Consider the following 15,018-nt stretch of genomic DNA (forward strand, 5'->3'; position numbering starts at 1 on the left):
GAGGATCCAAAGCAGGCTCCGCATTGACCGGTTCATAGCCACGAGCCCAATGTGGGGTTTGAACTCACCAACTGCTAGATTATGACCTGAGCTGAAGTCAGATGATCTCAAATTTTTAACTAAGGGGCTGCAGTCCAGGTGATAGTGAGCTAGTGAAAGACAGGTGGAGTCAGTATCCTCCAGTGTCTCTTATTTGGGAAAAATCCTGGGTTGGGGAGCAGTGGGAGGGTCAAAGAAATCTTTGACATAAACCGCAATGTTTATGAAAGAGCTGCACGTAATCAGGCAGCTTTTTCATTGTTACTAGGAACTGCTAGCTGCCAGCTCCAGGAACAAGGATTCAGAACACTTGTGGGAAAAAAGTCTGTATAGTAATTTTTTTAAGTTTATTTTTGAGAGAGAGAGAGAGAGAGAGAGAGAGAGAGAGAGAGAGAGAGAGAGAGAGAAACAGATACCATGAGCAGGGGAGGGGCAGGGAGACAGGGAGAGAGAGAATCCCAAGCAGGCTCCGTGCTGTCAGTGCAGAGCCCGATGTGGGGCTTGATTCCACAACCCTGGGATCATGACCTGAGCTGAAATCAAGAGTCAGACACTTAACTGACTGAGCCACCCAGGTGTCCGAAGAATCTGTATAATAACTAAATGGGAAAATAAAGGCTGCACTCAGCTCATTCAAGAGTCCAGCTTCCCATGCCCTCAGTTCATTGATAAAAAGTTGGGAATGATGTTGATAATCTCATGGGCACCTGCACTGTTTGTAGGAGAAGCAGCTGTAACTATTCAAAAGCACAGCTATTAAAATGCTTCCAGGGCTTCCATTCCAGATGAACATATCATGCTTTATTTATGTGGCAGGATTCGCTAGCGGTCTGCTGAAGCTACGTTTAGGGTGTTCTTTTAATTCACAAAATAATTACCATTTCTTCACACCAATAAATCCAAGTTCCTCCAAGCTTCTCAATTTCCAACCGATAGAGAAATTATTCATTTCTTCTGCAAAACACAATCCATTAAGGACAGTAGATAAATGGATTAAATTACATAACTCACTTAAATTTGTGTCTCAAAGTAGCATTTTCCCCCCCATAGGCTCACGACCATATTTCATTTGTGGTCACTGGGAATGCGGTACTGTCTGCTGCTGCCTTGTTTCCGTCACGCTATAAAAGTGGTCAGTTATTACCATGGTCACTTGATGATTTTGGATGCTCAGTTTCTCCCCCTGTACTGTTTCCAGGTCTGCACTTAAATTCATGCACTCAGGTGAAGGTCCACAGAGTCTAGCAAGGATCTTTCATCACATGAAAATCTGTTCCATCCAGGGTTCCCAGCGAATTCAAAATTCTAGTATGACTTCCAATTTATTTTGAAGCGTATCATTGATTTTATAATAATATTGTAGAATATTTCATACTGTTCAAAACTGCCCAAACTCTGTATCCATTTGCTGCCACAGTAGCTGCTAACAGAAGGAAATTAATTTCCTTTTTGTTTTTAGCCATACAACAGGGCTTAAGGGTAATGCCAGCTGAGAATGAAGGCATACCCTTCATTCTTCGTAATTCCTTTTCCCAGCAACCCATCATTGCATGAGTAATATGCTTCCACATTCTATGATCCACGTTATCTCTGGTCTGTCAGTCTCCTATGAAAGGAGAGAAGAACAGGAAGTAAGTTGTCAGAAGACCCAGGTTCTGGAAGGCTGGTCATCCCCATGCATTAGCCTCATGACTGCAACAAGTCACTTGCCTTCTCATGAATGGAGCTTCCATGCCTATAAACAAGAGAATGACCTCCATGTTTCCTTCCCAGAGTAGTAATGAGAGCGGAGTCACTCTTGAAATAGAAAATGGAACTGTCCCTAGTGGCCTTTGGGAGCCAGCGGAGACCAAGCTAGGTACAGAAGCAAGGATGCTGCCAAGTTGAACGTCTGCATTATTTGTGACCCTGAGACTGGCGATCCATTTCCTCAGGAGGGAAGAGGTCTTATGAAATGTTTGCTTTGGATTTCTTTGGTTTTATCTTCAGTAGTAATGCCCATTTCCACATCCCCTTTGATGAACAAAACTATACAGACATTCAGTACTTGGGTGAAGTTCCCTTTCACCTGACCAAACTGCGTCACATCTAAAATGTTAACGTTCTCTGAGGTTATGTCACCTGACATTAAACAGATGTGAATTTAGTACAGTTAACTCTCCTCTCCCAAATATCACAAATTTCACAGCGTTCTCTCTCTGAAATTACAATCCCCGGAAGATTCAGGAGACACTAAAGAACATTCAGCAGCCAAAGGCCACTCTCAGACACAAATACAAAATGCACACTGGTGTTATTCCACGTCCCTGCGACCATCACCAGTGCTTTCTTTTCCTTTATTGGCTCTGCTCTGACGTTCAGGGGAAAGTGGGGACTAGCAGAGTAAGTAATAAATCACACAGAGTCGTCATTTATCTATTGGATCTATTACCATTCATATTTAATGTAGCCCATACTTGACTTTTAAAGGTTGCTTTTTTTTTTTTTTTAATAAAGGAGCTCAGCTTCCATTTTCAGTGACATCCACAGAGTGCACCGTGTCCCAGAATTTCGCTCATTCTCTGTCTGTGTCGGTCAGGCACACATTTGGATTTTCAGTTGCCCTGAGCACTGGCTGTGGTGGGTGGGGACTTAACTCCTTGGCCAAGTCTCCCAAGCGCTTAAGTGCTTTACACTCCAGTGTTGATGGGTTTGAAACCCAGTCTGTTTCTTGTTCTGTATTCTCTTTCTGGGAAGTACAAGGAGGTGGTCTTACAAGAAATAAATAAAAATAGGCAGCCCTCCCTCCAAAGAAAAGCCCCCTCCCCGCCCCTGCATTCAACTCATCATGGGGCAAAACCATAAGTTTCTGGCAAAATATCTACTAACTCCCAGATAGATTATCTGCTGGACATTTGTTTTTCTTCTTTTTGGAACAGAAACACCCATCAAATGGAAGAATGGTTCAGGATAACTCTTAGCTGGGAAAGGGTCAGAGGACTTGATATCACATCTTTATAGCCTCTAACACCTGATTAAGAATGGTGAGTCTTCTCTTCTTTTCTTTCTTTTGCCTTTTTACAAAGCATTTGCTAAAGTGTTTATGTATTTTCATGAATTCATAGGTTTTATCACTTCAAGGTTCAGGTCAGCCTCTGTGATATAATAGGTATGTTTATATCTGGCAATGGAGATATTTGGTCACATAATAGCAGTTTGACTAAAATGATTTTGTAACACGTAAGCTGGTTTTGGGCCCATGTGCCATGCTTTTTGTTAGTTCTTACCTTGCACTACAAAGGCTCCATAACTCAGAGACAGTTAGTGAGAATCAAGGTCAGAAAACTGCTAGTCTCTCTTGTGTACAAACATAACATGATTTGGATTTGTAATTCAGGACAAAAGAGAATTTAAAAGATGGGCATTTAAATGAAAATGTTAATCCATGAGGTCTCAAATTCCATCAGCTATAGATAATCTGTCTGCTCAGAAACCAAAACACCATTTATATACCCACATCAGAGTTCTCTGCCTTAATTCTGAAACAACGGGAGCTCATTTCTACTTGAGTTGTGTGGCAGACTCTGCTGTCTGCCTCATGGGTTCCTGCCCCACTGTCATGGCCTTGTTCCAGCCTCACCTCCTCCTGGAAGGCCTCCAAGATCCCTCCAGTCACGTAACTGCTATGATCACCCATCTAGAAGGCAGTAATTATTCAAGGATGGCATGAACTGTTCACATTTCCTTTTGCAGACGATCACCCACTGGCCGCATATGATTCTGGAGTTCAGTCAGTTCACAAAGCTAACTACAGGACTGCAGTCACTCGTAAATACTCAGTATTTGTGTTGATTGATTTATTTTACAGCGTGAATCTTGATATACTCAAGAGATAGCACTGCAAGTGGGGAAAAATCATTTTAACGTTGTAGAGGAGGCAAAATTTCACCTCTGCCCTCGTAGGTTTTCACTGGGGCTTGAGAATTCACACAAGACAGATCGGCAGGAGGGACGCTCACAGGGTCATTTAGTCTAAGTTTTACGTGACATGCAGCCTTCACACGGGATGAAGACCCAAAGAAGAGGCAAAAACCAAAGGCTTTTGCACCAGGCTGAACAAAGGGAGGAAGTTTTGGAAAAGTGACTAAACATTCAAGGATGCTAAATGAAGACGGGATCATATAAACAAGGGCTGTTTGTACAGAGTTCTCTCGGCTTCAACCGCCCGTCCTTGGTGACGGGGACGTCGTCCATGTGGGATCTTTTCTCCTGCTTCCAGGAGGAGGAAGGGGAGGTCAGAGCATCCTTCTTGGACCTGATGTTTTCCAAAACAGTCCTTATGCCCGAGTGGCACGTTTTTGGTGGCATACCCTGCCACCCTTCAGTAGCTTACCAAAAATAAAAAGTAGAGAATGTGGAAGTATATCAATTACTTTTCTTTGCCCTCTTTTGTGTCTTATTTGTTTTTTATCACTGAATGAACATGTGCTATTTGTGGATACTGTCTCTTGCCACACCACCTCAATTTGAGTTTGAACCCAGTTAATTCTGGCCAGTAGATTTAATTTGCTCTTGACTTGAAAGTGCCTCCACGTCGTAGCCAAGGGCTATCTGAAGCCCCTTCTGTCTCATTCTGAGGGTCATGGTGAAGCACAACTTGCCTTGATTGGACATCTGGCCCCAAGTCTGCTGTGGAGCAGCAGCCCTGAAAAAGTCTCTCCAGGGATCTGGAAGCCAAACCCTATCAGGAAGCAGTCCTCCCGGAGGCCGCTATGAAATGCCCTGGCCGTGGGGCTGCTGTCTGCAAGCCCGAAATGGAACCGCTACCTGGTACAGTCCTTCCGACCACCCGTGGTCACCCTGGTCAGCCTGTCCCCACTGGCTGTGCCTGCGGCTGCCCTGGCACACTCGTCTTGTCTCCAGAACTTTCCTTCTGGGCATGTAGGACTAACCTAAGAGCGTGGCCACGTGTGCCCTGTGGAGGCTTCTGGTTCTCCAGTCATGTCTGACTTCTTGTGAAGACAGACACACAGAGCTGGGCTCCCTAAGCCAATATGGGCACAACCGTGAGATCAGCAACATCGGAGGAGCCTACTGCTTTCTACCTCTCCCAGAGTGGGTCTTCATGCCAGGTACAGAGCAGGAGGTGAGTAGTGAAATTATGATCATTCCTGGCTCTGGGATCTGACATCATATGGTCCACAACCCTCTCTGGTGCTGACTTTTATGATGCCTGTTAATTCCTATTTTATGCGATAGCTGTGGAGAGTAAGTAGGGTAAATCATGTGAAACATTTAGTACAAAACCTGCCATGCGGTGAGTCTTCAAATTTTAGTTTTCTTCCTTAAAATACAGTAATACAAAGTAACTGAGTTTACTTTTAGAGTTAGCATTGCAGCTTGGTTTCTTCTATATTTTTGTTTAGGCTGGTATTTATTATCATTTATGTTTTGCAGCTTTATTGAAGTGTAACTGATATTCCATTAACTGCACATATTTTAAGTGTGAAATCATTCTCATAATCAAGATACTGAGCACATCTGGCTCCCACCAGATTTCTTTGTGCCCGTCTGTGGTGCCTCATACACCCCCTTCCCTGCTCCCCTCTCTCACCCCTCTTCAGAGAGCCACCAATCTGCTTTCTGCCACTGTACGTTAGCATGCACTTTCTGTGTTTATAGAAATGGAGTTACACAGCCTGTACTCTTTTTCGGGATCACTTTTTTTCACTCAGTATAATTATTTTGACATTCATCGACTTTGTTGGGTGCATCAGTGATTTTCATTTCTGAACAGGATGCCATTGTATGGATATGCAATGTATTTATGTGTTAATCTGCTGATGGACATTTGGGTGGTTTACAGTTCTGACTATCACAAGTAAAGCTACTATGAACATTTGTAGATCTAAATGTAAGAGTTAGACACATAAAGATTCTAAAAGAAAACATAGGGGAGAATTAGCGACTTTTAATTTGGCAAATACTTCTCAATTATAAATAAAAAGCAAGGATTATGAAGGAAAACACATCAAGAAAGTGTGCCTATCAGAAACAAAAACTTTTGCTCCTCAGATGACACTTAAAATGAAAAGGTAAGCCACACACTAGAAGAAAATATGTGTGAAAAATGTATGTACAAGAGAAAATCTGTATCTGGAAAATATAAAGAACTCTTACCAGAAGACAAAATAATTAGACCAGAAGACAAAATAATTACAAAAAAAAGGCAAAGATTTGAAAAGACCCTTCACCAAAGATTGTATAAGGATGGCTAATTAACACATGAAACAATGTTAAGCATATTTCATCATTATGCAAATACAAGTTAAGACCACAATAAGAGGTCCCTACATGCCCACTATAATGGCTAAGTTAAAGAGTGATCATACCACATGTTGATGAGGATGTGGGCAGCGGGAGCTCTCTGCTGCTGGCGGGCACATAAAATGGTACATCTGCCTTGAAAAATGTTTGGCAGTTCCTTAGAAGTTAAACATAAACCTAGCATATGACAAAGCCGTTCAATTCCTAAGCATCCACCCAAGAGAAAAGAAAGCATATGTCTCTCCTAAGACCTGTAGCGTTAACTTAAAAGGAAATAAACTGAGCTCAACCTATAGAAACCAACATCTCAAAGAGTGATGGAGGCTTCATAATACACCCCAGTCCCTCAAAGGGTCATTTAAAATTTTGTAACAAGAGAACACCTTCATTTTCATCTGTTGTTTTTTAAAATGTGGTAGAAACCAAGAGCTGTTAGAAATTATGCTGTAAAGGGAAGAAGTGCTATGGAAACAGAAGGAAAAAACCCCAGGGGTGCTCAGTCGGTTAAGTGCCGGACTCTTGGTTTCGGCTCATGATCTCACAGTTCGTGGGTTTGAGTCTGTGTTGGGCTCCACTCTGACAGTGTGAAGCCTTCTGGGATTCTCCCTCTCCCTCTCTCTCTTTGCCCCTCCTCTGCTCTCTCTCTCTCTCAAAAAAAAATAAACTTGAAAAAAAGAAGGAAAAAACGCCAGAAGACACTATGTAGCACTAAGAAATGGATTTCAGAAAGATATATGCTCGTAAACACATCAACAAATAAAATAGCTTTGAGACATATATACTAACCCCATAGTGTTATTCAACTCAGTAGTCCTAAAATATCCAAGGGTAGTTTGCAGATACAGCTCATTGGGGAAATACACTGTGGTAGAGCAGGACTGACTTCAAGATGAGGTCTGGGTTCTAGGTCCAGCCATGTGACCTTTGGCAAGTCACTGGCCTGGCCAGCATTCAGCTCCGTGTCAGGTTTGTATGAGCCCTACAGTGTCTTCCAGTTCAACGATACTGGTTTTCCAGTGAACTGGCTCTCCCTTTTGTAAAATCTACCATTTGGGGTATCACGTTTCTAAGGACTGAAATCTTTGGTCATTGGTGCTGTTTCTACATCATTATAACATCATTGCTGCCACCAAACTGAGGAAGATGGGAATTGCCACTGATACCTGGAATGGCCATTTCAAAGACAAACTTTTTAAAGACAATCTTAAATACATAAGTGCTTTATATAGAAGCCCTACATGATGTATAGAAGTAAACTCTGATTTGGCCTATGCTTTGAGAACTTTGGACAAGGTATGTTAATTCAATATATGTATATATAATTCAACATATAATTGAATATAACCATGGATAGTATATGAAAGACACAAAAGCATGGGTGCCTGGGTGGCTCAGTTGGTTAAGCATCCAACTCTTGGTTTCGGCTCAGGTCATGATCTCAATGTTGCGTGAGGTCAAGCCCCTTGTCGAGCTCTGTGCTGACAGTGTGGAGCCTGCTTGGGATTTTCTCTCTCTCTCTCTGCCCCTCCTCCATTCACGCTGTCTTTGCATCTCTCTAAAAAAAATAAACTTAAAAAAATATCTATACAAAAGCAGCAAACCCCTTCACTTGTTTTCAGTCATTCATGCACTATATTAAGCTGTGTGATTCACACCCCAATTGACAGCTACTAAGTAAACTCTTCTAGAAACATGAAATCTTAGTCTAATAATTCTCCCCATATGTTTCTGGCAAATAAATAATTGAGGCTTAAGAGAAATGGTAGCTCTGCTCTCATTTCAAAAGAACAAAGACTTAGTATCCATTTCCACTCTTAAAAGGATTATTCACAACATAGATCACTTAACATTGAAGGAAGCCAGTATTAAGATTTCCTTTTAATCTTACAGTGCTCGTAAAGTAGTTCAGGCCTGTTTCCACACATCTGCAACTTAGATGTAGACGCACCACGTCCTCTAAAGATGTAACCCTCCCATTCTCGTGCTTTAAAAATGTCCAAAGGACTGCCAGCATCTGTTTGGGCCAACTCAACTGGCTAATCAGCCGATGGCATTGGCCCAAGTCGATGGAAAGAGGAGGACAAGTCTGTCTTTGCTGTTGGACAGCAAGCAGGACAGGAATGAGACACCACCATGCGCCTGGTCATTTTGTTGAAAGCTCGCTCGGGCAATCAGGAATCTGGGCAAACCATGGGAAGCACAGTTCCTTCTTCATTAAGAGGAACCATGATGGAACAAAGGGCACCGTTGAGTGAGGCGGAGCCCAGGAGGCAGGTGGTGCCTCCACCGTCCCCGTGGCCCTGCCCACCCTCCCGAGCACACCCGGAGGCCGCGGCCCCAACCGAGACACCAACGTGCCTTCCTGAAGGACAAACAGAGCAACTGAACGAGGCCCAGATATGAATTGGTCTGAGTTTCAGTTCTCCTGATATAAAATGAAGAAAATAAAGACACCTTGAACACATGCAGGCATATTGAGAAGACTTTTCTTTGACTACCTGCTTCGACGACCCCAGAGAGCCCAGCAAGCCCGGTCGGCACCTGCTTTGTGTCTTCATAAGAAGACAAGCCCCCGCCTCCTGCCTGGATCACTTCCGTGAGCGTTGTTTGTTCGGCATGTAGCCTGTCCCCATTTGGCAGTAATAATCTCTCTAAGTTTGACAAGATTTAAGTAATTTCAAATTGTTTTCAAGGCTTGCTTTCAACTCATGTTTTAAATCGCAGCATACGAAGCATGTAAAACACTTGTTTCAATGAGAACATGATGCTTGCACTTAGTATTTACACAATATGAAATAAATCATGTCAGAATTAATAAGGTCTAATTCTATTAATGTCAGAAAAGATTAACGTAGGTTCCTTCTTCTAAGCAGACTTACCCGATTCTCTTTGAATTATTCTTGACAGTGTTAAAATTAGACTAAGCCTACAAATAAAATAGGCCAGCAAATAAATTGAAGTAATAAATTAAGACGCTGTGTAAATAAAGGTATCTGTGGTAAAAGGAGAAGATTTGATTGAAAACCCTTAGTAGGTCTGTCATCGACGATGCACTTACTCGTCTCTGTCCCGGTGCTTCTAGCTGTCTCTGAATTGCGTTTGTTTTCTTTGTGTGTTGTGTATTAAATGAAATTCCCATACTTGGGATGAGAGAGTTAATGATAATTAGAAGAGGCATACCAAAGCAAGGGGTGTGATTTAACAACAATGACAAAAGAGGTTTCGCTCCTCGGGTGGGAAGCCATCCTGATTCGAGGGAGCTAAAATGTGCACATAAACCTCGTGAGTTTGCATGGTTAGAGAGAACGTGCACGGGGTGGTGGGGCGGGGGGTGGTTGACTGGAGTTATCCCTTTTATTTCTATCTTGGTTTCCTCCTACAAATTAGTGCTCATGGACAGGTGTTCTTGTAAGAAGAGGGAAAAAGAAGAGGTCTCTGATTTAACCTTTTGCTGACCTTTTTCTATCCAGCCTTGTAAAAGCACTGCTTTTAAACAACAACAAAAAGTTATTACCTAAAAATATGGTTAGTACTCCCACGGGTAGTAAATGATATTATTCCTGTAATTCACTGAGAGAAACACAGATCAAGCTGGAGGCAGAGGGCAGGACTGGCAAGGAAAGAGAAGAGGCAAAGTTGTCGGAAACAGTGTAGGACAATGTAAGAACAATATATGGGCTTAAAGTACCATGTTCTTAAAGAACAAATATTTAAAATAAAGAATTTATTTATTTTGAGAGAGAGAGAGCAGGGGAGGGGCAGAGAGAGAGGGAGACTATCCCAAGCACGCTCCACGCTGTCAGCACAGAGCCCGACGTGGCGCTCGAACTCACGGACTGTGAGATCACGACCTGAGCTGAGATCAAGAGTCGGACACCTAACTGACTGAGCCACCCAGGCGCCCCTGCAATGCTGTGTTCTCAAGGGGCAGAGTACTTGACAGAGGGTATTATGGATACAAGCACATTAGCTATTATGCATTTATATTATTAAAGGTATGTACTATTTAAGCTTAGTGTATATGGTGTTTATTTAGATTTCCTGGGGAACTTGGTGTAAGATTTATAACCCGTGAGCAGAAGTTAATCAACTCAGAGGAAAGTTTTTTTTCTAGTAATGAAATAGAAGTAAGTCATCTTCTATTCCCCCCCAAGGAACATGGTTTGGAAACTGTGGGTTAATACACGGATCCAAACGTTCCGCGGAAAGGAATGAAAGGTGGATCACAAAGATGATCACTGCCAGGTGCATGTGGAAGTTCAACCTCATGATGTGCAACTGCAACGTCAACTCTCCCCGAAGGACTCAACTAGCACCGTGGGGCGCGTCGGTGGGGGCCTGCCAGGCTGGCAGGTGCGAGCCGGGAAGCGCTCTCTCCACGGGGGAGGTGCTGCTGGGGCACTGGGGTCCGTCAGACGTTTACTCCGAGCACGGCACTATTCCCGAAACTCTAAGTGACAGGGAAGGACACTGGAGAGTAGCCCGGCCCTCGTTCAACTTACAAACAGATAGAATAGAGAAGACTTAGTGTATAAAAATTTGTGATGAGAATTAGCAAAAATGACTCCCGCAAGCCAGTGCCGGGGATGAGGCGCTGAGGACAGTTGCTGTAGGGAATTTCAAGGTTAAGGCGCTTCGGACATGATGGAAAATTAGGATGAGAGCACACAGATGGTGAGTGAGCAGGGAAAGCTCCTAGAAACACATATTTAACGTCAACAGAGTAAATAAATGATGCTTCCTGAATGGAATGTGTATCTGTAAAGTGACGTTCCACACGGGGGTTTTATAGTAGAGCCAGACTGGAAACAATCCAGACCTCCAATAACAGAAAAACAGCATAAAAAGGAATACTTTACTCATATCATGTAATTATGTAGTAACTGATAATTATGTTTTCCATAATAACACTATTTGATAATTTAGAAAAATCTCATTATATAGACTAAGTGAAAATAAAAATCAGGATACAAAACTTTATGTGAAGAATATTATTACTTTATTTTAAGCACGCAAGAATTATTTCTGGATCAAAACGTCAAAGTGACCACTGCCTGCAATCCCCCCCACCCCGTGTCCATGCACACACAGCACATATGCACATATAACGTGTCCGTGTTGTGTATACAGACATTTGCACGTGTATACACAGGCACACATTACACAACTATGCATGGCCACACCACGAGCTCGTACACATACACACACAGCACGCGTGTACACAGGCCATGCACACACAGGACACACACACACACACACACGTGCATACAAATACACAGCATATTTCACACGCATGTGCACACCACTAACTTTATCTTTAGACTTTTGTGCCAGGGCCTGGTGGGGTGGATTGCGACTTGACCCTTTTGGGCAAAATTGGGTTTGATAGGAATGCGACTGTGCTGTCTGGTGATTGGGACAGGCCACCGTTCCATTCCTACACACCCGACCCTATGTGAATGGGAATGGACCAAGGCAGGGGCACTTGGTAGACTAGCACTTTGACAAGCACAGTAGCCAAACCGAATGTCCCTTCCAAAAATGGACACGTTTGGGTAAAAATAAAAGACAAACAGAGAAAAGGAAGACCAGTAGCTGATGGTAAAAGCATAAATAAATGGGTGATGCAATGAGGCAAATCTAATGTATTGATGCTTTAAGAGAGGCTCAGAGAAAGAGCTGGCATTGTCTTGCTCAATTGTATCAGATCCCTGCAGGAGTGAAGCTTCATGTTGCCAAGATCACCACTGCTCTGGAAACCAGAAAGGTCAAACAGAAGCCAAGAAAACCCCAAAACCCCAAAACTGGTGACATCACTGAGGGAGACGTTTTGGTCACATGATGGTGATGAGCCCTGACAACTGTTGGTGACTCAGTGGGACTCTACCAATGGGATGCTCTGCGTGCAATCCTGGTATTGTTGGGGAGATTGTGATCACTGATACTGGTGGTCACGTGTGCCAGGAAGTTAAGCCAAAGTCACCTCAGGCTGTCGTAGTACCGATAACGCCGTTAGTACTAATGGAAACACCAAGGGAAAATAACTGGCCTCACCAAGAACCAGATTTAGCGAACCATCAGCTGGCTTCTGTGCTAAATGGCACTGCAAATTGGACGAAATGGCACGAAACGGCACCTCTTTTCTAAGAATAAAATTATTTAAATTCAAGTTAGTTAACATATGGTACTGGTTTCAGGAGTAGAACTTACTGATGCGTCACTTACACACAACACCCAGTACTCATCCCAACCAACAAGTGCCCTTCTTAATGCCTGTCACCCATTTAGCCCATCCCCCCCACCTCCCTCCAACAACCCTCAGTTTGTTCTCTGTATTTACGAGTCTCTTACGGTTGGCTTCCCTCTCTGTTTTCATCCTATTTTATTTTTCATTCCCTTTCCCTATGTTCACCTGTTTTGTTTCTTAAATTCAACATATCAGTGAAATCATATGGTGTTTGCTTTCTCTGACCTACTTATTTTGCTTAGCATAATGCATTCTAGTCCCATCCGTGTTGGTGCGAAAGGCAAGATTTCATTCTTTTTGATCTCTGAGTAGTATTTCATTGTATATATATGCCACATCTTCTTTATCCATTCGTCAGTCGATGGACATTTGGGCTTTTTCCATAATTTGGCTATTGTTGAAAGTGCTGCTATGAACATTGGGGTGCATGTATTCTTTCAAATCAGCGCTCCTGTATCGTCTGGGTAAATTCGTGGTAGTACAATTGCTGGGTCACAGGGCAGCTCTATTTTTACTCTTTTGAGGAAACTCCATACCGTTTTCCAGAGTGGCTGCACAAGTTTGCATTTTCAACAACAGTGTAACAGGGTTCCCCTTTCTGCACATCCTTGCCAACATCTGTTGTTTCCTGAGTTGTTAATTTTAGCCACTCTGACAGGTGCGAGATGGTATCTCATTGTGGTTTTGATTTGTATTTCACTGAAGATGAATAATCTTTTCGTGTGTCTGTTTGCCATCTGGATGTTTTCTTTGGAAAAGTGTCTTCTATTCATGCCTTCTGCCCATTGTTTCACTGGGATGATTTGTTTTTTGGGTGTTGAGCTTTATAAGTTCTTTATAGATTTTGGATACTAATCCTTTATCCAATATATCATTTGCAAAGATCTTCTCCCATTTCATTGGTTTTTGTTGTTTGTTTCCTTCACTGTGCAGAAGGTTTTTACTGTGATGAGGTCTCAATAGTTCAATTTTGCTTTTGTTTCCTTTGCCTCTGGAGATGTATCTAGTAAGAAGTTGCTGTGGCTGAAGTCAAAGTGGTTGCTGCCTGTTTTCTCCTCTAGGATTTTGATGATTTTCTATCTTGCATTTAGGTCTTTCATCCATTTTGAACTTATTTTTGTGTATGGTGTAAGAAAGGGGTCCAGATTCATTCTTCTGCATGTCACTGTTCAGTGTTCCCAGCACCATTTGCTGAAGAGACTGTCTTCTTCCCATCGGATATTCTTTTTTCCTTTGTCGAAGATGAGTTGGCCATACATTTGTGGGTCCATTTCTGGGTTCTCTACTCTGTTCCATTGAACATCTGTTTCAATGCATCTGTTTGTGTGCCAGTACTATAGTGTCTTGATGATTACAGCTTTGTGATACATGTGATACAGACTGAAGTCCAGAATCGTGACGCCTCCAGCTTTGGTTTTCTTTTTCAACATTACTTTGGCTATTTGGGGTCTTTTCTGGTGCATACAAATTGGCAAGGAAGAAGCCAAACTTGCACTCTTCACAGACAACATGATACTCTATGAGAAAGCCCTAAAGACCAGCAAAAAGCTGCTAGAACTGATACATGAATTCAGCAAAATTGCAGGACATAAGATCAACATGCAGAAATCTGTCGCACTTCTATACCCCAATAATGAAGCAGCAGAAAGAGAAACCAAGGAATTGATCCCATTTACAATTGCACCAAAACCCATAAAATACCTAGGAATCAACCTAAACAAAGATGTAAAAGATCTGTATGCTGAAAACTATAGAGAACTTATGAAAGAAATCAGAGAAGGCACAAAGAAATGGAAAAACATTCCATGCTCATGGATTGTAAGAATAAACACTGTTAAAATGTCCACACTACCCACAGCAAACTACACATTCATGTAGCAATCCCTAACAAAATAAACACTAGCATTCTTCACAGAGCTAGAATAAACAGTTCTGCAAAACTTCTTAATAAGGTCCAAACAGCAGTAGATCAAAGGGGGAAAGGAATTATCAAATTAGTACAAAATACGAAAAATTATGGCTTTATAGGATGAATTGCTTGTTTCTTTAAATTAATCCCTCCCCAACATTGGATCCTCCAAACATTAGGCATATGCAGAATGATACCATCGCTGTATCTTTCATATAAAATTTATACTAACTGTAGATCCTAAGACAAATGTGGTCATTTTTCTGTAAGAAAGCCAGAGACTCAACACCACTAAAGGCGGGTGAAAAGGAGTTGTGTAGTAAAGAACCAACCATACCCAGAGAGGGTGGGCCTTTGCCCTGGGCTCCTAGAGGGTCATCTCTAAGCCCCTGGAATGTCCTGTCTGATAGAACTATCTCTGTTTACCTGGGGCCTTGGCCACACTGATAGCCTAAGTGTAATTTTTCATGGGGGCTATGAGCCATGTGGTATAAGCTCAAGTTCAACCTTGAACACC

At 42.4% G+C, this 15,018-nt stretch overlaps 1 long non-coding RNA gene across 1 annotated transcript in view; it reads right to left on the bottom strand.

The window, feature by feature from the left end:
• Positions 1–440: 440 nt before the first annotated feature.
• The window catches only part of LOC131483658 (uncharacterized), an 85,052-nt gene continuing 70,474 nt past the window's right edge, over positions 441–15,018 (bottom strand). The window contains exon 3 of the long non-coding RNA XR_009247840.1: positions 441–993. This is a non-coding gene — a long non-coding RNA (uncharacterized LOC131483658). The remainder of the gene's footprint in view (positions 994–15,018) is intronic.

The sequence above is a fragment of the Neofelis nebulosa genome, chromosome 8 (assembly GCF_028018385.1).
Source record: "Neofelis nebulosa isolate mNeoNeb1 chromosome 8, mNeoNeb1.pri, whole genome shotgun sequence".
Classification (NCBI taxonomy): Eukaryota; Metazoa; Chordata; class Mammalia; order Carnivora; family Felidae; genus Neofelis; species Neofelis nebulosa.